Source organism: Barbus barbus (genome assembly GCF_936440315.1).
Source record: "Barbus barbus genome assembly, chromosome: 30".
Lineage (NCBI taxonomy): Eukaryota > Metazoa > Chordata > Actinopteri > Cypriniformes > Cyprinidae > Barbus > Barbus barbus.
The window spans coordinates 10,707,545-10,729,089 of NC_136758.1; the positions used below are offsets into that span (position 1 = coordinate 10,707,545).

The 21,545-nt window shown below is 37.0% G+C and overlaps 1 protein-coding gene across 1 annotated transcript in view; it reads left to right on the forward strand.

Annotated features, from left to right (window-relative positions):
• LOC306850608 (dihydropyrimidinase-related protein 5-like) overlaps positions 1 to 21,545 on the forward strand; it is a 618,334-nt gene that overhangs the window by 335,141 nt on the left and 261,648 nt on the right. The gene's annotated exons all lie outside the window — the stretch shown is intronic.

Consider the following 21,545-nt stretch of genomic DNA (forward strand, 5'->3'; position numbering starts at 1 on the left):
CTGCCATTGTTACCATTTTCTAGTAATAATTTGGTTATGTCATGATCTTATGTTATGCACTTATCCACAGCAACAGCACTGAACATTCACTGGAATAATGTGTCTGACAGAGTCTATTTGTGTGCTTTGATCACAAAACGCTTTTGTGTAGTAATTGTTTTTTCTCCATTTTACAATTAAAGGTTGTCTTGGGAATACTCATGTGACGTGAGTTCTCAAAGCGTTAAAGAAAACATCTCTTGATCTCCAGTTAAGGTTACATTCGGTCAAATTAGGTCTGCTTAGATTTGTCTGTGCTTTGAGCTCTTAGCAAAATCAATAGAACAAGACATTCATTGTAAAGATTTCCTTTTTTAATCATATTTTTACCACTCAGTACAAAAAATGTGATTAGACTATTGGTTCTAGAGTTCAAACGGCTTGCAAATGGTAGCACACTTGTTAGAGCTTAATTCGTTTTATTGTATCAATTTTTGCTTTGAAAATATTTCAAATAGGTCCAAGTTTGTTTTTTGTATTTAAGGTGCAGTCAAATTAGCATCATTTTGCATGTCTACTGTCAATAGTGTAGCAATGTGCGAAGTCACTCTCTGTTAATAACGGTTTCCATTCAAAGTTGACAATTTTACTTGATTTTTTTTATTGCATAAAACATTTGCAAGCACCATTTCCATCCAGCAAGACAAAGGTAACAAAATTGTCACTTCCTGATAAACCGGTGCCAAATATCACTAAGAAAAAGGTAATTTGCAGTAGGAGAAGCCACTGTGGGTCTTTTATCGTAAATAATAAAGTACTTTCACCTCAAGAGCGTGCAATTGAAATGCAATAAATGCGGCAATGTTTTATTTTGCTTTCAGAGACCGATTCCTGCTGTTTGTGAGTGCAGTCGTGTTCAGTTCTGGAAGGTAATTATACAGAACCACTGTGACGACAGATTTTGGCTCATTTGGCATATTTTCTTATTGGATAAAAAATTTATGCGACACAGATGAGCACATATTTAGAATTTATGCGCATTGTCGCGTTTTTATGCAATATACCAAAATGCGCATAAAAATGGGTAGATGGAAGCATATCCAGTGTGGTGAATTTGTGACAAAGTTGTGTGAACCTGTTGCTAAATCGTTCAACCTCACACAAAATTCCAGATCGAGAGGATTCCTATTGACACCTGAATGGTGACTGGTCAAGATGACAGGGGTGTCCAAACTTGCTCCTAGAGGGCCGTTGTCCTGCAGAGTTTAGCTCCAACCCTATTTAAACACATCTGAACCAGCTAATCTAGGTCTTCTAGGCCAAAAGAGTTACTGCTGGTTGATCCTTCAGGAGCAGGACTGGACACCCCTGATATATCAACAACTCTAATGTGAAACACCTACTGTGTTATATCACTGCAGCAATACATATGTTGAAGTGTTACAATATTGGCAGGTATTACCTGTATGAATTGTAGCATATGGTGTATTAAAACACATCCAGTGAAGCCAGTTTTCCTAAAGTGTCCCCAAACACCCCAAACTATGAGCTCACTCTCATACCATAGATATAAATATTTCCCATCTGACGGGAAGAAGAGCTTTACTGGATTTGTCTTCAGATGCTTACAATAGAGCTAGTTCAAAACAGCTGGAAATGTGTCCTGTGATGTGTTAGCAATAGGACAGGGTGGGTTGTCTGATTCAAACGCCCACAATTCAGCCTGACCAATGTGTGATAGGCACCCTGGGTCCTGGTCTTTCATGATGCCGCCCGACAGCAAATCTAAGGAGTGCATTTTCATGTTTTAACATGACACTCTCTTTGTAAATACAATTTAGAGCACATTTTCTCTTCTAAGCATTTTCTGAGACCAAAAGAGTGTGACTGTGCGAGCCCAATGCAAACAGACGAGCGGATAACCTCTGCAAACAAATCAAAGACGCAGAATAGAAGATTTATGATGGCGTGATAACTCTACATTCGTATTCAATGTGTTTACAGCTGTGACTGTCAAACTCGCACTCTTTTAAATCCCACTGAGCTCACACCACCTTCATCATTCAATGCCCTAAAAGAATCACCTTTTAAAGCTAATGACTTACCCATCAAAGTCCAACACAATTCACGTAAACGCCTTTTATACAATATCACTGAATGCTGTCATCTAGTTGAAATATTGTAGGCGTGTTAAAATTGAGTTATGAAACATAATTCAAATGTCAGGCAGTAACAAACAAGGATAAAAAGGAATTAAAGACAATAATGAAGGTTGTTCTGGTAACATTCTCTCAAACATACAGCTACTAAAATATGACCATTTAAGTAATGGTTCAGAAAAGTGAATTTAATACTGAAAAATTAGGTTTAACATAATTTCTTTGCATATGCCACTTAATATTCTACCAGTTTGCAATTTGTAATCAAATGCCATTAAATTCATACATTTAAGTGTGTCGAGATCCTTTTGGGGTCACTGTATATAACCACAGGAAGGGTAATAATCGTCCACACATGGTCTCTGAATGAGAATCAGTTGCTGTAGAGTTTCATCCTGACATCATTGTGAAACATAATTGGAGTAAAGCAGCCAATACAGTTTTCTGGCTACACCCTGAGAACAGGTAATGCCGCATTGCATCCATCATGTAAAGGTGGTAAAAATCACCCTCAGGCTGAGGTCTATCACCCACTATGCTAATCAAAAGACTGTAGTAACATTTTTTTACTGTTGAAACTTCATTTGAACAATGCAAACTGTTGTCTCTTTCTGCTGATTATGTAATACTGTTTAGAGCATTCCTATTTATTTTCTTCATCTTCCAAATTTGGTAATATCCTACTGCTAACGTCTAACTTGACTGGACGGTGGCTCCTGCCCTACACAAGGGAGCAATTTGGTTACTTGGATACACTTCCGGTCCATTCCCAAACGCTTTAAACTCACTCAACTCTATGACTGGAAACAAACTAAAAAAAAACAGCCTCTGTGAAGTAAAAAATAAAAACAGCCAATGTGCCAACACAGTCTGGTTAGATAGAGCATGATTTAAACATATCTTTTAAAAGTACTACTCACTTGACTAGAGTTAAAACAAAGTAACTGTAGAAATTCAATTTAACTTTTAAATTAACTTTTGCTTAACTTTAATACAAGAATGCTGCAGTTTCCTCTTAGTTTTGTGGAATAAGTTAGTTTGTTTGCTGCGCTTTATATTTCTCAAATTGGAACAGTTTGGGGCTGTTGTCAGGTAGGTTTACATAGTTCATCATCACATTGCCCAGCAATAAAGGCCAGACGCATGGGCAGCACTGGGCATAAATGGGTGGAAACACACACACACACACACACACACACACAGAAGTGGAAAGATTTGCACCTAATTCTCCTAATCTTAATATTGTATTTTCTCATGCTCTGAATGAGTGTTTGCTTAGTCTTATTTCTGTAACAGGGATTTTCCTATACAGAGAAAATAAGGGGACAGTGGTATGTCTGATTAGGTCACTAAACTACATCTAGGACCAAAGTCAGTATCAAAAGTACCTATTACGTCATCTCAGGGTTGAGTGAGGTCGTCTCCATTGAATTGAATTATTTCACAGATTCCTACTAAAGCATTTGGTGGAGTCACAGACTGAATAGAATGATAAGATATGCTTCCTACTATACAAGTGTTTTACTGTAACGCTCTGAAAGGCTTCATTCATGTTCTTCACAGAAAGATTTATTAACAATTTGTTTGTAGCAGTAATGTACAGTATAAATCTTCCAAGATGTAAAAAATTGTGTTCTTGTCAAATTAGAGAAGGACTACAATACTCATAATCCTGAACAGAAATGGACCAATCAGACAAGGTGCTTTTACCACAGAAACATGAATTCCTGTCAACCTTTGACCACCCACTCCCACAAAGCATTGCACATGATAGCTGCATTTTATATCTGTATTTCAATCATGACAACTCTCGGAAGATTTTAGCATGGTGATGATATGATAATGTTAATGTATTTGGTCTTGGCGGAATAGATCTGCTACACTGCTGCTGAATTGCTGCTGCTGTTGATTATAGCTGTAGTTGTAGATTATTGCTGCTGCTAGCAAGTACAGGAACTTGCTACTGCCAATGCATATGGCGATACGGTCCCATGAGTATTTAAGACATACTAATGCTGCAAAAATAGCATATAAAATAACCCGTAGCAGATCTATACAGGTGGAGCTGGGGAAGGTGGAGGGCTTCAGAGAACTCTGAGAGCGCTGCAGGAAACTCAAGTGAATACTAGCCAGCCATATAAATGCAAGGCAGTAAGCTCATTGGCTGCTTATGCAGCATGAACCAATCAGCTTGTGCCAAGTCGTTTAACTCTCTGAATATCATCAGTTACATTAACAACCCATCAGCCTGCGCCATCTAGAGTTTCATGACTGAACTATATTATTTTTATTGTATATTTTCAATGAAAAAAACTATTTAAATTTACAGTATCAATGATTAAAGTGAGTATTTTTATACTTAAATGCAAACTAATAAGAATTATGTAGAAACAATCTTCACTCAGAATTAGTCAGTTTCACAAATAACTAAAATTAACAGTGAATTTAACATAAAATATTTAGGTAACTAGAAAGAAAATTTTTAATAGAAATGTACTTTTTTTAAATTAAATTCATAAATATCATTAGTGTTTTTGGAGGGTTGCGCCACATGACATTTACAACTTGAACTGACCTTGACACAAAGTCGTGAGGATCTGCAGGGGTCTCACCACATTAATAGGATTTTTTTTTTTTTTTATGGAATCACTACAGTTCTATCACCCTGACATATTAATATGTTCCCAAAAAATATCAAAATGAGTTTTCGCCTTTATGACAGTCCTCTAAATGAAATCATTGTTTGGCTCCTGTAAATATTCACATTAACTAACTGCATGTGTTTACCCCAGAAAATTAAATTGTTAAATGTCAAGGCTAGCGTAGGTTGGATGCAATGTCTGCTTTTAATAAAAATGGCCAGCTCCCTATGAAGCAGCTGAGTTTCATTTAACACTTTACATGACAGAAGAATTATCCAGCATCTAAACAAACTACTGTAATTCGACAAATAAATCATTCACCGACTCTGACTGCAAAATCAATGCAGTGTCAATATCTTTATCCATCACTGTCAAGCACTGCAAAGCCTTCAGCACTGACTTGCTTAAACAATCTTTTATTGTATCCTATTAAAGAGTACAAAGTCTCTTTCAGTGCTCGATATTTTTCCTTTTCTTTCCTCCTGTAATGATACACAGATGTGCATCCACACTGGCCTGAAAACACTTCATCTTTATAAGTCCAATTTATTTCTTAATCTGCAAGCGCAGCCTTGATGCAACATGTGTTACTAGGATTTGAAAGCTTGGTGCATCATGGGAAATTCCCTTCTTTTTGTATTCATCATGTCAGCCTGTAAGGAAAAACACATTACTGATGTTTAGCACTGCAAGCTTTGATTTTCATAATGTCAGCATGATGAAAGAAAGCTGAATGCACGTCAAACAGCCCTGATACCTTAAGAGCCTAGACAGTATTACCTAAACACTGAACCCCTATCTCACATTTCCGCCGTCACCGTCTCACAATTGTGATCGAGCTGCACAGCTGAGCTGGCAGATGTTTCAGACCGGTGAATATAAAGGGGAGATCTGAGACGGTGGCGCTCTGCCATAATAAGGACTGAAGGCCAGAGGGTTTGCGTGTTTGTGAGTTTGACTCATTGTTCTCTTTATTCAGGGCTGTGTAAGAGTAACCGAATCACCACTTTGTGCCACATCAGAGTCCTGATCATCTTTTCAGGGTTTATGTAGCCAAAATGACTAGCTAACCTATCCTTACAATTAGGGGTGGGCGATATGACCAAAATCTTATATCACGATATAGTCATTGTATTTCACAGTAACGATATATCTATATCTATGTCAATGTCTCAAAAAACTAGGCCTACTAGCCTAAATGAAAAGATCAAATAAAAAGCTCCAGCTCACCGAAGACAAGTAAACACTCAGCGATTAAATAAGAATAAGAAACTAATTACAGGCAGTGAGACAAAAAAAAAAAAAAAAACTACAGCAGAACAAATAAATAAGAAATGCTACATACATTGTAAAGTAATCAAATAAATAAAAACACTGCATATTCTTCACTCTGTAAGTTAAATATATATTTCTGCTTTTTGGTTACAAAAGTAATTTAGTCAAAAGCAGTGAGAGATTATTTCTATTTTGTTGTGTGATTAACATGAACGACAGACAGCAGAAAAATTTGACTGCTGTCACTTTAAGAGCTGCCCAGATGTTTTCTTCCTCAGCTGTTTGCTTTCATTTAAGACCCAATTTACTGTGTTTAGAAGGATACTTCCAAAGATGGGCATTTTGACACATACAAGTGTTTGTATTTAAAGGGTTAGTTCACCCCAAAATGAAAATTCTGTCATTAATTACTCACCCACATGTCGTTCCAAACCCATAAGACCTTCGTTCATCTTCTCAACACAAATTCAGATGTTTTTGATGAAATCGGAGAGCTATCTGACCCTCCATAGACAGCAACACAACTGAAATGTTCCCAGGTCCAGAAACGTTGTAAATACATAAGTAAAACAGTCCATGTGACATCAGTGGGTCAACTTCAGTTTTGCGCTGATTACATCAAATATGTTCTTAGGTACTCTCAAAAATGGTGGAAGACGTAACTCGGGCAAGAAGAATGGTTGAGTAAATTATGCTATTTTTGTTTTCTTTGCACAAAAAAAAAAAAAAGTATTTTTGCAAAACTGAAGTTGATCCACTGATTTCATCAAAAACATCTTAATTTGTGTTCTGAAGATGAACGAAGGTCTTACTGGTTTGGGACGACATGAGGGTGAGTAATTAATGACAGAATTTTCATTTTGGGGTGAACTATCCATTTAACTGTTTAAGGCCTATAAAGCAGCAAAAATAACTCGGTTTAATACTCCCGTGCACTTTGAGCACTGTCTACACTGAGGATTAAAAACAAGCGATTTTAAGCCATCGAAAGGCAATTTGCAGCAAAAGTTTGTCAAAACTTGTCATTTTGCTATATGCTTGCGGCTCACGCTGTCTTAGGCACACATATAGCGACATGAGATCACTTTTGCTGTAAATTGCTTTTCAATGGCTCAAAATCACTTGTTTTTAAACCTATAAAAGTATATGTTTTTGTGACCACAGCAATGTCACATACTGAGTGTGTAACTGCGATAGAGACCATAGTCCAAAATCTCTACTGCTTGACAAATTTCTACTATAATTTCTATAATCGTGTCTACCGATATATCGCCTACCCCAACTTACAATTAGCAAAATTAATGCTTAATCAGAACTTTTTATTGTATGGTTTATTTCAATAATTTGGAAGTCCTATTTTTTTTTACAATTTTTATTTCAAAATCAACATTTCACGTCAACCCTTTTCTGATTTCAACCAGAATTAAAAGTAAAGTGACAGTTCCCCCTAAAAAAGGAAATTACCATGATTTACTCACACTCATGTTGTTCCAAACCCATAACACAAATGAAAATATTTTTAATGGAACCTGAGAGGTTTCTGTCACTCTATCCAAAAATAAAGTTTTTGGTTACCTGCATTTGTGTTTCAAAAATGAGCCAAAGTCTTATAGGTTTTGAATGGAAAGAGTGTGAGTAAATGACAACAGGTTTTAACAATGGTTTAAGGACTGCCACTGGAACAGCGCCTCTCTACTTCAATTCACTCATACAAACCCCTTTCCACCAGCTACACACACTGAACGAGCAACGTCTTGTTCCTTAAGAGGCAAAAAGTCAATGTTCAAAACCTTTGCCTTCTCTGCTCCTCTCTGGTGAAATGCACCATCATCCACCCAAACTCATGAGAACATCATATCTCTCAAGAAGCAGTTAAAGACACACCTCTTCTATAAGCACTTAACCTTTAATCCAATGCCCACACCTTTAAATCAATGCACTTACACAAACACACAAAAAATATATTTATTCTCTGCTTTTCTCATGTTCTTTAGCTTGCTTTGTAAGCTAGTTGTCTAATACACTGCGATTGTACATATTACAAATTTTGTTGACTCTTTGAAGAATTGCTTTTGTTTCAGTTTGTAAGTTGCTTTAGATAAAAATATATCTGCTAAATGTATAACTATAAATGAAATATGCATGTAAAATATTTCCAAGTACTCCCTGAGGTACAAATATCCCTAGCTGGGAATTAATGATCTAATGGATCTGTTTCACACAGAGATGGCCACACTCAGAGATCTGACAGGAATACTGAACTGTTCTTTGCAGTAAAGCCAAACCTAAGACTTAGATAAACTGATCTCGTTGTCCTTTCATTTCTCAAGCTGGAACTGTTTGAGTATTGTCAAACTTAGGAAGTCAGACTTAAAAAACAATGGAAAAACTACATCCACAAAGGATAACAGGTGGGAAAAAAGAAACATGAGAACACACAATAATAATAAAAATGAACTGATTCCATGTCTGATGTCTCCTAAAATGGATTTTCTCTTCTTTTGGTCTGACTATTTTTTATTTTATTTTTTTGGCTGGCATCAAGGCCTGAAATTCTTATTTTTATTTAATTTTTTTTACGATTTGTGAAAGGATGTGCTTCAGAAAATGTTGAAACACAGGAGAAGGAATATTCTAGAAATATTCTAACCTTAAATAAACATAATTAACTGAAAAACAAAATCATAATAAAATAATTCCAATAAAAGGGTCAAATTGATGTTATTTCCACACAATTTTAAGGAATCTTACTGTACATCCTTTGTGAGGGGAGAAAATATTTTAAATTGTTGCATGCAAAATATGGGACACTGCTAAATATTATGTTTCTGAGAATTCAAATTAGTTAATAACTCATTAGTTAATGAGTTAATAATTAAAAGAATTTAATGTCAAAAATGTGTCAAAATAATGACATGGATGTACTACCCAAGCATGTATTGAAAATACCTAAGTTTGTGAAAAAATAAAAAAAAAACTATATGTATGAATTTCTGCAGTTTCCTCAGTAAAAACTGTACTGAGACGATTTATTTATTTTCAAAATGAGTTTTGATATAGGTAGAGGCACGTATTTCCACTGAGCCTGGGTAGTGTAAGAAAGTATGTAATAATGCATGTTACCCCAAGCACACATTTTCAATGGGCATGGGTAAGTTTTAATTGTTGGATATAGTAGAGAAGGTCGAGACCTCTAAAGCTGGACAAGTGTTTTTCACACACACAAAAAAGAAGATATTATTATCTCTAATGTTTTAAGAAGTAATGGGACATCAAAGTGTACCGTATTCATGACATGTGCTGTGCAGAATCAATTATATGTCCAGCATTATGAAATAAAGGCACACAAAGATGTTGATATTGACTGGCTTTCACGGTCCAATGAAGCGTACTCAACAAAGCCTACAACAACTGAACTTTCTGACACCATTTGCATAACTTTGCAAGACAGGTAGTAGATGGTTGGACAAGCTAAAGACAAACAACAGCGGGTGACATTCTGAAGCGTTGAAAAAAGCACGTCAAAGACTATGAAGACAACTTAATCATTGTAAAAATAGACAGCTCTACCAGGATATTAAATGAAAACAATCCAGGTGAAGACAACCAGCATATCGTAACTTCACTGAAGAAATTAGGAAAAGCTGTTAAATTGATTGGGTGACAGTTCTGACCCTTCCTCAGGTCTCCCTCAATCTTTCCTTTCTTTTGTCACTGAACTTCCTGTTATGTGTTTGCTTCCACATCCCAGCATCTAAACTGGGCTACATTCCCACCATTATTCCAACCCAGACTCTTTTCCATTCCTGTAGTCTTATAGTTTGATGTTCTTCATCTGTTCCTTTCAGTTACGCAATGACCGACACACTGATTTAGACACACTAATAAAGTGACAAACGGGAGTTCATGGACATTTTTCTTTTAAGACATCTATATATTTTTTGTAGGATAACCTCAAGATCATAGGAAGACATAATCTATGCCAAACCAGCACTCTTCATCAAGGCCAAACCCAAAAGCAGCCAAAAAGGCAACACCCTGTTTGTACAACAACATACACGGCTTACTCTACAGTCCCATTGACTTCAAATGAAAACCTTAGCAACCACATAGCATCACCCAAAAACACCCAAACACTCTTTGTATTCATGTTTATGTCATATGATTTTGATTTCATGTTGCATCTGGCTAAATATCAAAAGGATATTACATTTAAGCAGTATTAATGACGTAATATTTAAGCAATGTCACACTCACAATCGTGCAGGTATTATGAAAATCAGTGCAATCAAATGAATGGTGATATTCAGAGCAATAGCAAAACGGCAAGTGCTTAATGCAACAGTTTAATAAAGATAAGTTTGGTTACACTTTATTTTGATAGTCCACTTTAGACATTCCACTAACTATAAGTAACTTTGTTACTACATGTCAACCAATTCTCATTAATTTACAACGAGATGTCTACAAACTCTCAGAGTAGACCAGTGATACTCAAATCTGGTAACTTATATTTTACACACAGTTCCTCCTCCAGAAAAAGCTACAAAGCCACGGCAGAATTAAACACTTAGAGCAACACACAATAGAGTTTACTTTATGAATGAATAGTGTGTATCAGTTGAGTAAATGATCCTATAACTCACTCATATATGTGTTTTGTTCCTCATTGAATCGGTTGAATGATTCAATAAGTCATTCATAACTTACATGTTTGTTCTCCGAATGAATCTGCGTTTTTGAATGAATACGTTTATAATAGTGTCACTTGTCGCCACCTACTGACACAACTATGGAATCAAACATTCTTTGTCATGTTTATTTAATATGATTTTGATTTAATTGAAATAGCTGGAAAAAGTCTTTAATAGAAGTATCATTAAGTTTTGGGAGAGTCATACCATTTTACAACCTAAACTGTCCTTGTCTTGCCATGGGTGATGTTAAGTAGGCCTAATATTAACTAATATCAGTCTTTAATTATTTTGTTTTTTTCTCTCTCTCTGTCCAGTTCAGTAGAAGCAATAAATAGGCTGAGACTACATACAAAAATAAATAAATAAAGTTGACGGGCAGACTGGAATCTGCCCAACGTCCTGCGATAGATAAAGCAGCTGCTCTGCTATTCTTTGACTTGGCTGAATTCTTCAGTGGTCTGAAAGAGTTCCCACATAAACCCACCAGAGGAACCCTTTGGTCCAACTCTTTCCTTTGGGAAAACATTTATCTTTTTTTCAGGTCTGGAGAGCGAATCAGCATTTGTTTGTGTTGAGCAACGGTTTCCATAGAGACTGGAGGTTCTCAGACATTCAAAATCCCAGAATATTTCTTCTAATATTTTTTTTTCTTTGATGAAACAGGCATGTTAACTAAAATCCCCCTTAATTCCTTTTGGAGAAAGTTTAGGCTAATAATAACCAGGGGCCACTAAGAAAAGTGAGGTGTCTTTTAACATAGACTCTAATTTTAAAAGACAAATGGGACCTCAAAATGTTGACCTCAGAAAAGCTCTCCTGGTCCGTTAGTACGCTAACATGTGATTAGTGCTTGATTAGCAACAAAAAGCAGCAGCCAACAAAGAACCAGATCAGAAGATGCCCAAACATGTGGACCATAAATTGAGCCACACTTGATTGATTCAAGCCCAGCAGCGGGAACGGTGCCCAATCAGGGCTCAGTCAGTCCATTCAGCTCTACAATGAGTCAGAGATGCTGGTTGTAGAAAGTAATCCGCTCTGTGGTAACAGTGTTTTTCAACTTGTCAAATGCCAGCTTTTTTCAAAAAGTGCCTTTATCACATTTACAAAGCTACATGCACAAACCATATTCATGACAAAACATTCGGAAACATCAAGATGTCATTCAAGAAGCATTTCATCAACTGCATAAATATTTTGCAACTAGTTAAATATAAAAAAGGACACTATCAATAATGTAAGCCAGACACTGTGTTGTTTTAGTTGGATATTACATTTTTGCAATATTAATAATGTTACATTTAATCAATGTCACACTTGCATGTTGATATTCAGATGAACAGCTAAACGGCGGGTATTATTGCTTTATGCAATTCAATAAATTAAAAGTTAATACGTTGTAACTTAGCTACAAAGCCACAGCAGAATTACGTTTTCTGTCTCAGCGTAACACAGTGGTGTTTCCTTCTTGAATTAATCAGTGTATTTAAGCCAATCTGTTGAGTAAACGATTCTATGACTTACTCATATGGTTGAGTCGGCTGAGTGAATGATTCAATAAGTCATTATAAGTTATGTGTTACTTATCCGAATGAATCCAATTCACTAAGACAGTCACTTGTCGCCACCTACTGGTGTAACTATATAATGTGTAGAAAAAGTCACTGAAAATTTAAAAAAAATGCTGGTTTGTTTTAATAATCAGAGAAACTTCAGAGGACTTCAACAAGGCATAATGACAGGGAAGGGCCGATTCACAGAGATTTTAGAGTCCAAAATCTAATGTGTTTCTCATTCCTGTTCCCCATAGAGTCCTTTATTTCACGACGTAGATTTACAAGCCGTTTCCACAGTAATGCCATATTTAATGGGCCAGTTTTATAAGAACAACAGTATTCACAAACAAGCGACCACAGAATCCCCAGCCTAATATTTAATGATTAACCACTATAATATTACGATCTGTGATACACATGCCACAATCTTTTAGGAGCCTTATCAGCATAAAAATGTCCACTATGCCCTCCATATAGACCATTCCATTTTATTTTACAGATGATTTGAACACAAAGAGACTTTTAGAGAACAACATCAAACCTTCTCCAACATAATGACTTAAACATTTCCCTTCGGTTGCAGTGGATGCAGCACAATGATGGAGCAGCGCCAGATACAGTAGAAGAGCATGATCGCTTCTCCAGGATACGATCCACAGGACATTTTCCTGCTGTCCGGCAGTCTGTGATTCCTAAATTGCACATTTTCCATATAAAACCACTTTCATTCATTCTAGTTTACACTGAGGCTTGCCAGAGTACTGGTTTGAAATAAAAGTTTCACTGTCCTTAACTCAACTCAAATCTGTATTTCTTTAGCACGCTGACACTTTTCTCACTCTATTACTTTTATTTTACAGGTAGGTGTTAAATCCTTAAAAGTTATGGTTTTGGGAATGGATACCTTTTAACAGTGGCAGGCTTCCCTGGTTACTGTACAGTCGTTTCCTGTCTGTTCTGCTTTCCTCAGCCTGCTATACTCCATTATGACATAACCCGTCGTTTCCCCGCCAAACGCTCTCCATTGCAACCACAGTCATTTCCGTGCAGATAAACTGGTTTAATGAAGACTCCAGAGTACACAAATGGAAACTGCCACCCTGAAAAGTAGGAGCCTTGGAGATCTATTGCTAGTGCATGGTGAAGAAAATCCCCAAGTTCAAAGCTTCACCAGTACACCAATAAACCTGTATTCCTGGTAATTTGTGTTACTGATCCATACCATGTGTGGCTTGGTGGCCTCATAATTGAAACCGTGTGGATATGTGGTTTGTCCAAATATTATGTCTGATTTTGAATCAGTGGATTTATGGTAGTATATATGGCTTAGGAATAAATGTTAAGGCAGTGTCACAGTAGAGTGGATGGTTGTGGTCCTTTTGTGGCAGAAAACCGGCAGTAAATGCACTCTGAGGCTTATCGAACTGCCACTGAAATCCTGTAACAAGTAACATTTCTGTCTTCAGTAGACAGGGCTTTTCAACCAGTTGCTCGATACTTTAGTGCTCTCTGGCATATGAGAGCAATTTTCTCTGCTGTAGAGTACTACAGCCAAAGTAAAGTCGGTCAGATTACTTTTGATTTACCTAGACTATCAAGTGAGTGAAAACAGAAACTGGAAAAGTGTGCATGGAAACTTGGCACTTTAAGGAGCTGACGGTTTGTCTGATGATTGCACATTGCATTGAAATCTTGACTTTCATCAGCTATCTGACTATCCACTTTCTGCTTGTTTGCAATAGCTGAAATACACAAACAGATTTTTCAAATGATTAATATAATTTTGTAGTCTTATCAAGTTTATTCAGAGTTCAAATTTCACGCTTAACTGAGTTTACAATTATTTAAAATGATTCCAGTACACAGTTGTGCTGGATATGTAACGTTAAAATATATTTATAGGTTATCATGATTTTTCTTTTAACAACTTAATAATTTAAAATAATTTAAAACTTTTAAAAGCCACCCAGCTTTATATCAAGCTGATGTAAAGCTGCTTTGACACAATTTGCATTGTTAAAAGCACTATACAAATAATAGTGACTTGACTTTTGAGTGGGGATATTTTAAAGTACATTTCAGTTTTAGACTTTAAAGAATAAAATCCACTTTTAAATGATCCGTTGTTTATACAAAAGCACAGGCTTGATCTTTTATTATAGGGGAAAGTCATAACAAAACATAATAAAGTGATTTCAATGCAGATTTTAAAGGGATAGTTCACCAAAACATGAAAATTATGTCATTAATTACTTACCCTCTTGTCGGTCCAAGCCTATAAGACCTCAGTTCATCTTCAGAACACAAATTAAGATATTTTTGGTTAAATCAGAGAGCTTTCTGACCCTGCATAGATAGCAAGGGAACTACCTCATTCAAGGCCCAGACAATGATTTTTTTATATATATATATATAAATTAAAAGAATTAAAAGTAGATAGAAAAGAAATGGAATAGATAGAGCTAGTGTTTGAGGGTCAAGTAGTTATAGTAGTTATTTTTTATAATGATTAAAAAGAAAAGTAGATAGAATAGAAATAAAATAGAGAGTGCAAGTGTTAGAGGTTCAAGTGTAGATGGAAGAGATGTGTCTTTAGCCATTTCTTGAAGATAGCTAAAGACTTGATTGAGTTGGGCAGGTCATCCCAACAGGATGCACTTTTCAATTATATCATAGTAACAAAAAATCCCCCAGTAACAAATCTAACAAAACAAAACATAACATTGTGTAAAAGAGAAGAATTTAACTTGTCTGTGAACTTTTTTTAATGAAATTATCTACTTCCTTAAAAAGAGAAGTAACAGGGATGACAACACAATCTCATGGCAATGTTTACATTTTAGTGAATTCGTAAACATTTGGTTGGCCTCAACTATGTGTTTTTAATAGATTATAAAAGCTAAAATCTAAAAACAAATCATATATATAAAAAAAACTTTATTTCCATATATTTTGTTAGTGCATATATCTAACCACATCAAGGAGAAGTGAAAAAAAACAGAGGCCAAAAACATCCTCGTGATTAAAGATAAAAACATATCTAAATATAAATAAAATTGTATTTTTGTGATTACTTTAAGCAATGTTAACTATTTACTGTTCATACTGTTCAAAGTCATTTTTCTACACAGAATATGTACATAAGGGACTCATAAGTCACCCTTCCTGTAGGAAGACCCAGTTATATTCACTCAAGCATTGTGTGGAGCACTATTGCCTAATGACTCGCCTCTCGCCCAGCTGCTGTCTGTCTGCCAGTGATTATATCACACTTCTCAGCTTCATGTGACATGCTCTCTCAACATTTGCCCATTATACTGGAAAAATTCTCAGCAACCTTCGGAAAAGGTATGCCAATTACACCACAGCGTGAAACACGGGCGTTTAATGCCAATCTGGTGCCAAAATCATGAACAGCTCAGTGCCATAAACTTTTAGTGCTAGTAAATAGAGGGATGGGTGAAACTACTACACAACTATGCACAGCAAAATCATGCACTGACTATGATAAGTTACAGTATATCTCACAATAAGACAGTGCATGGAAATGTGCAGTTCCTTCCTCTCAGGGTGTCAGTTTGCTCTTGTTTAAGCATAAATATAATCATAATGGAACATATGTTTGTCATTTAGTTAAACGAACGACAGTCGGCTAAACAAATACACTGTGCTGTCTTTGATACCATGTTTAAATATTTGTCTGGCAATAAAAACAGAAGGGTTTAGCTTGTAATGTGGCTCAGCTGATATGGGATGATACAATTGCCTTGCCAGTGCAATGGATTGAAGCACTGTTAAAATCTTCTAAACACATGCAAGCTCATCATATCCTGTTTTATTTCTTGTTACCATGGCACAGGACGTAAACTATGACAAATAACAGCCGGTTGCTAAGGAAACAACTTTTTTAAACTCTCCCTCCCTCTCCTTTTTGAGAAAATTATTGCATTCTTCCCAGTATTGTGCCACACCAGAAATGAAGATTACCAGAGATCGTTTGAGATTATCGCACTTATGTCTGCGTATTTGGAATATTTGTTTTATTCTAATTTGATCTCGCTTTATTCCCACAATTTCTTAAATAAACACATACTTGAGGGCTGAAACGCAAACATGTTACATTACAAAGAGGAATGCAGTTTCACTTACAGTACACGTGAAATGACAAGTATAAGTTCAACAATCCTATGACTGTGTGAACCATCGCTCACCTTTTGATACTTTTCCAAGATAAACATTTTTCACTGTATTGACGTGTAACTGATGAAAGCATCGCACATGAAAAGACGTTTTAGCTGATACAGTAAGCCTGTGATGACTAGACAGGTGACGTAAAATGTAGTAACATGTTCGTGATTTTATTTTTCATCATCAAGTTGTGCTAAATTTTTAAGGTGTGTTGAGAGACTCCATAATCATCGTTCAGATGTCAATCAGAAGGGTATAAACTCGCCCACAACAGAGTAACCCTGGTAACATCTCCTCCCACCCAATGCTCAATGTCCTCCAGAGATGATTGACATCATCATTGTTGTTATGAGTGCATGTGATGTAACAGTAAGGGGCAATAAAAAAGGATTGCCCTCAAGGTCTGCAGACTCTGTGTGTGTGTGTTTCCTCTTCACTCAATGAGATACTGTAACATTTTGTCTGTTCTCAGCTCACAAAAATAACGCTTTGCTTCCCAGCCCTCCCTCTGTCTTCAGCAGTGATGAGTTCAGTCCAACAAACTGTTATTCCACAGCCCCTGATTACCTAATCACAGACGTCTGTGTTTGTTTTTTCTACTCACTCCTCCTCCCTTTCACTTCTGAACACCCTGATCTATCACACTGGCAATGGGCTCCCACAAATAGCCTACAAAACAATCTGTGATTACGACAAAATTAGGATATGCTACTATACTTTTGTAAAGAATAACAACAGGAGTTAAGTTATTTATAAGAGCGTCATTTCATTTTAAAGTAATGATCTGTGAACCACGCCAGTTTACTAATGCCAAATATCTGTTACCAAATAAATTACAGTAGTGCTCCCGCAAAGACATGGACAAAACATGGACGATTGCCTGGTCCGAACTATGCAGAAGATAGCAAAATGAATGGATGGTTGCTCGCTTAATTTTTGTCCTTCAGATTTTGAAACTTTTGATTAATTTCCAAACACAGAATGGCACACAGAACGGTATATGCATCTATTTGTCACAACTGTAATGCAAAGGTTGAAAAGAATGCGGGAGTCACTTTCTGCGAGCAGAAATGCGATATATAGCCTATAGCCTATGTATTTCCTGTACCAGGAAAGCGAGTGAGTAAATGCATAAATACACAGTTTGGCCGATTCATTCATCATTAATATCAGATTTAGTACAATTACGTTCATATAAGAAGTGAACCGTACCAGAGTTTGCATGTATTCCCAGACAAAGCCTAGGGATAGTTCTTAGGTGTGAATCTGAGTTCAGAAAACAGTGTTCACATTATCCAAACAAACCGAATTCTGATATCAAACGAACCCAGGTGTGCACCAAATTTGAGTGCTAGCGTAAAATTTTCATGAAGTAGCGTGTGTCTCACACATCCTGAAAAGTGAAAAAAAAAACATTTTGATCGCCCCCTGGTGGCTGGCTGCAGTAGGCTGTAGGTCATAAACCCCACCTTCGCCATGCAAACAAATGTGATGTAAACCAAAGTAAAAAAACAAAACAAAAAAAAAACTAATCAAATTACACTTCAAATTAATTTTTTCCCAAATATGGGTTCCGTCATATTGGGAAGTTTTTATCATGCTTTCAACTGTTGGACTTTCTAGTAAGTTTGGTTTTAGTTGATGCTATAATTGCTTGTGATTGGGTCTGTAGAAGTTCAGGCGGGATTTTGATACCGTGGCTCCAGCTCATGATCACTATTATTGCGCAACCTCATGTTAGGCACAAGGTGACAGCAGCCATACCTGGAACGTTTTGGCTTCACTTTTTTACATTGGAAGAAAGTGGCGACACGTCGTCCAACTTTTTTAGTCTATGCTCTCTAACTGAAAGAGCGGCACCATGGCACCAATGCCGCTCAGAATCAAGTATTCCAGAAAGCCACGTAATAATAAATTATTTATAACCCATAGATGTTAAATACCTTCAATGTGATCGGTTATTTGTGTTGGTTTTTGAATTTGTATCCTTACAGCACACATACATCGCAGAGACATCTATTTTATGTGCGTGTTTCTGCCTCCAAGACTTTTCCTGAAAGATGTTAAAAAGACATTTAGAAAATGTCTCTAAAATGTGTATGGTTATGTAAAACTGCTTTTTAAATATGTTTATTAGATGTTTATACGCAACAGATGTTTTCCAGATGAAGAACTCTTGGAGAGATACAGTATGTCACTATCTGGGTAGTGTAGCTAACTACTTCCTCAGAAGAGTAGTTTGACCATAGCTGAGCTATTTTAAAATATGTGTGTGTATGGCACGCTGAAGGTTTAAAGTAGCTTCCCCAACTGAAACCAAGCATTATTAAGCCAGGCTTCAATCCAGCATCCAAACTTTAAAGGTTTGCCCTTTCATGTTGTTTAAAAACAAATAGTTAGAGGAAGTGTGTACTGCGGGTGCTCAGATCAGATAATGCTTTTAGTGCTGGTAAGCAGGTAATGATAATAGAGTTGGAAGGGACTGGCAGGGAACATTATCTCTCAGCACTGATTGCTGGATCTACTGTCAACAGAGGGAGGAAATAAAGATCAGTGGAAAATCCTTGATGGTGAACCTCACAGTGTCTACATGAGGAAGAGCCCAGTGAACAGGACTGCAGTTAACACTGCTAGACATGAAGCAACGGGTGGGCTGTTTGCTGGCAGTTGGAGTCTGCTGAGACCAAACTGTGGCCTGGCATGACTGTGTAAACATGGGTGGCATGATAGAGTTAGAAGACTGCTGATGGATTGATCAGCTGTGGGTAGAGCTGTCAAGATAAGTCAAACACAGGGCAGAGCGAGGGATGCAGGTACATACAGAGCACATGTGGCACATTAATCATTCTTGTTCTTCATACATCAAATATATATTTATATTCAGTGCACAAACATATACACTGTACAGCAACAGTCTGTGAATTTTTGGGATTTTGGAGTTTTATGTCAAATGTACACGTTTTCATCACAATCATTATTCATTTCAAAAATGAATTCATTAATTTAATCATTACAATTTTTGACATACACTACAAATGCACAAATACCATACATTTTTACAGATCATAATGTTCTGATATTTTAGGCAAGGCAAGTTTACTTATATAGCACATTTCATACACAATGGTAATTCAAAGTGTTTTACATAAAAGGAAATAAAATAATCATAAAAAAAAATAATCCCAAAAATAAAACAAGGAATTTAAAAACTTCTGAAATGATTTAAAAATTTATTTAAAATGAAAATAAAACAGTAAAAAATAAAAAATGATTATAGATAAAATACAGTGCAGTCAGTTCGAATTTTAACTAAATGTATTGACCTTGACACACATTCATGAGAGTTATATAATTTTCTTGTTTAATGTATTTTTTTTCATGCTGGTTACATGGCCTAAACAACATTTTTCAAATAATAAATATAAGGTTTTCTTTTAAAAATGTAATTCTTTTAATGAGACTTCTTCATTATGAAATCAGGACATTTGAATCATTATGGCATTGCATATAAACAAAAAAAATCAAAATTTTGAAACTGAGAACATATTGATCATAGAACAGGAGTGAATTCATTGCATGTGTGTGTGTGCATGTGTGTGTGTGTGTGTGTGTGTGTAAATCAATGATTAAATCTGGACAAGGGTGTCATGTTATTGATTTAAAAAGTACCTGTTTAAACAGCCATAAAATAATGTATTCTCTACGTTATGAGGACCAGTTGTCCCCACAAGGATAGTAATATCAGTAAATTTAGATGTTGTAGGGATAATTTTTGGTCCCCGTGAGGAAACAAGCTTAGAAATCATACAGAATGAAGTACTTTGAAAATCTAAAAATAGCTGAATTTTTTTGGGGGGATAAGGGGTAAATACAGTGTGTGTGTGTGTGTGTGTACTTTTTCCTTTTTGTTTTTTCCTGTCCTAGTTTAGTTAATCATCGTTTATTCCATTCACCTGTTTTGTATTAATCATCTTGTTAGCTCTTTTGTTCTTGTTCCTTTATAAGTCCTCAGTCTTCCCTTTGTCTTTGCCTGAGTTTAATGTTATTTAACGTTCATTAAAGGAAAGAGTGCGTTGATGCTACTTCGTTCTCGTGAGCCTTTGTTTATTTTTACTACAACCACTAAATACCGTAACAGAAACTCAGGCCAAGACAGAAGATGAGGAGGCGGCTGGTTTTGATTCCCCCGCAAGGAAGGTCCGGGGAAATTAAGCCTGCTTCCGCCAACCGCGGCGATGATGATTCCGCCTGCGGCGATGATTGTGCCGCCGCCTGCGGCGATGATTGTGCTGCCGCCGCCTACAGAGAGTATGGCAGGCCCACCGACACTTGTTCCTGCGCTCTTGGACATGGCACTACCTATGGAGTTTGATGTGCCCACTCTAACCCCAGAATCTCCTTCGCCTCAGCTGGTCCCGTCCAGCCCTTCGTCTCCTGAGTTCCCCAAGTCGGCCAGCTCCACTCCTCGCAAGTGCTCTCCAGTGCCTGCTCCTCGTAAGTAACCTCCTTCGTCTCCGCTGGTCCCGTCCAGCTCTCCTGCATCTCCGCTGGTCCTGTCCAGATCTCCTGTGTCCCCGCTGGTCCTGTCCAGCTGCACTCCTCCAGAGCGCCCTCAAGTGCCCGCTCCTCCAGAGCGCCCCACAGTGCCCGCTCCTCCTCAATGGCTCCCAGAGGGTAACTTCCCCAAGAAAATCTTTTTTTGGGGGGGGCCATATAGTCACGGCCTGTGTGGCCAGGCCAAGGCCACGGAGCTCCCTGATCCGCCATGGCCTCCCGAGTCCCCTGTTCCGCCCTGGAGGCTTCCCGTGTCTCCTCCCTGTCCTGGCCCTGCTCCGGCCTCCAGGGCGCCCACCCACCCTCCTGTCTCCTGTGAGGGCTAAGTTTAGGTGTAGGGTAGATGTAGGGCAATAGCACATACAGTTTGTACAGTATAAAAACCATTATGCCTATGGGATGTCCCCACTTTTCACAAAAACAAACGTGTGTGTGTGTGTGGATCTGCATACATCAGTGATGTATTTCACTACACTTCAAAACATGTTGAGCAGT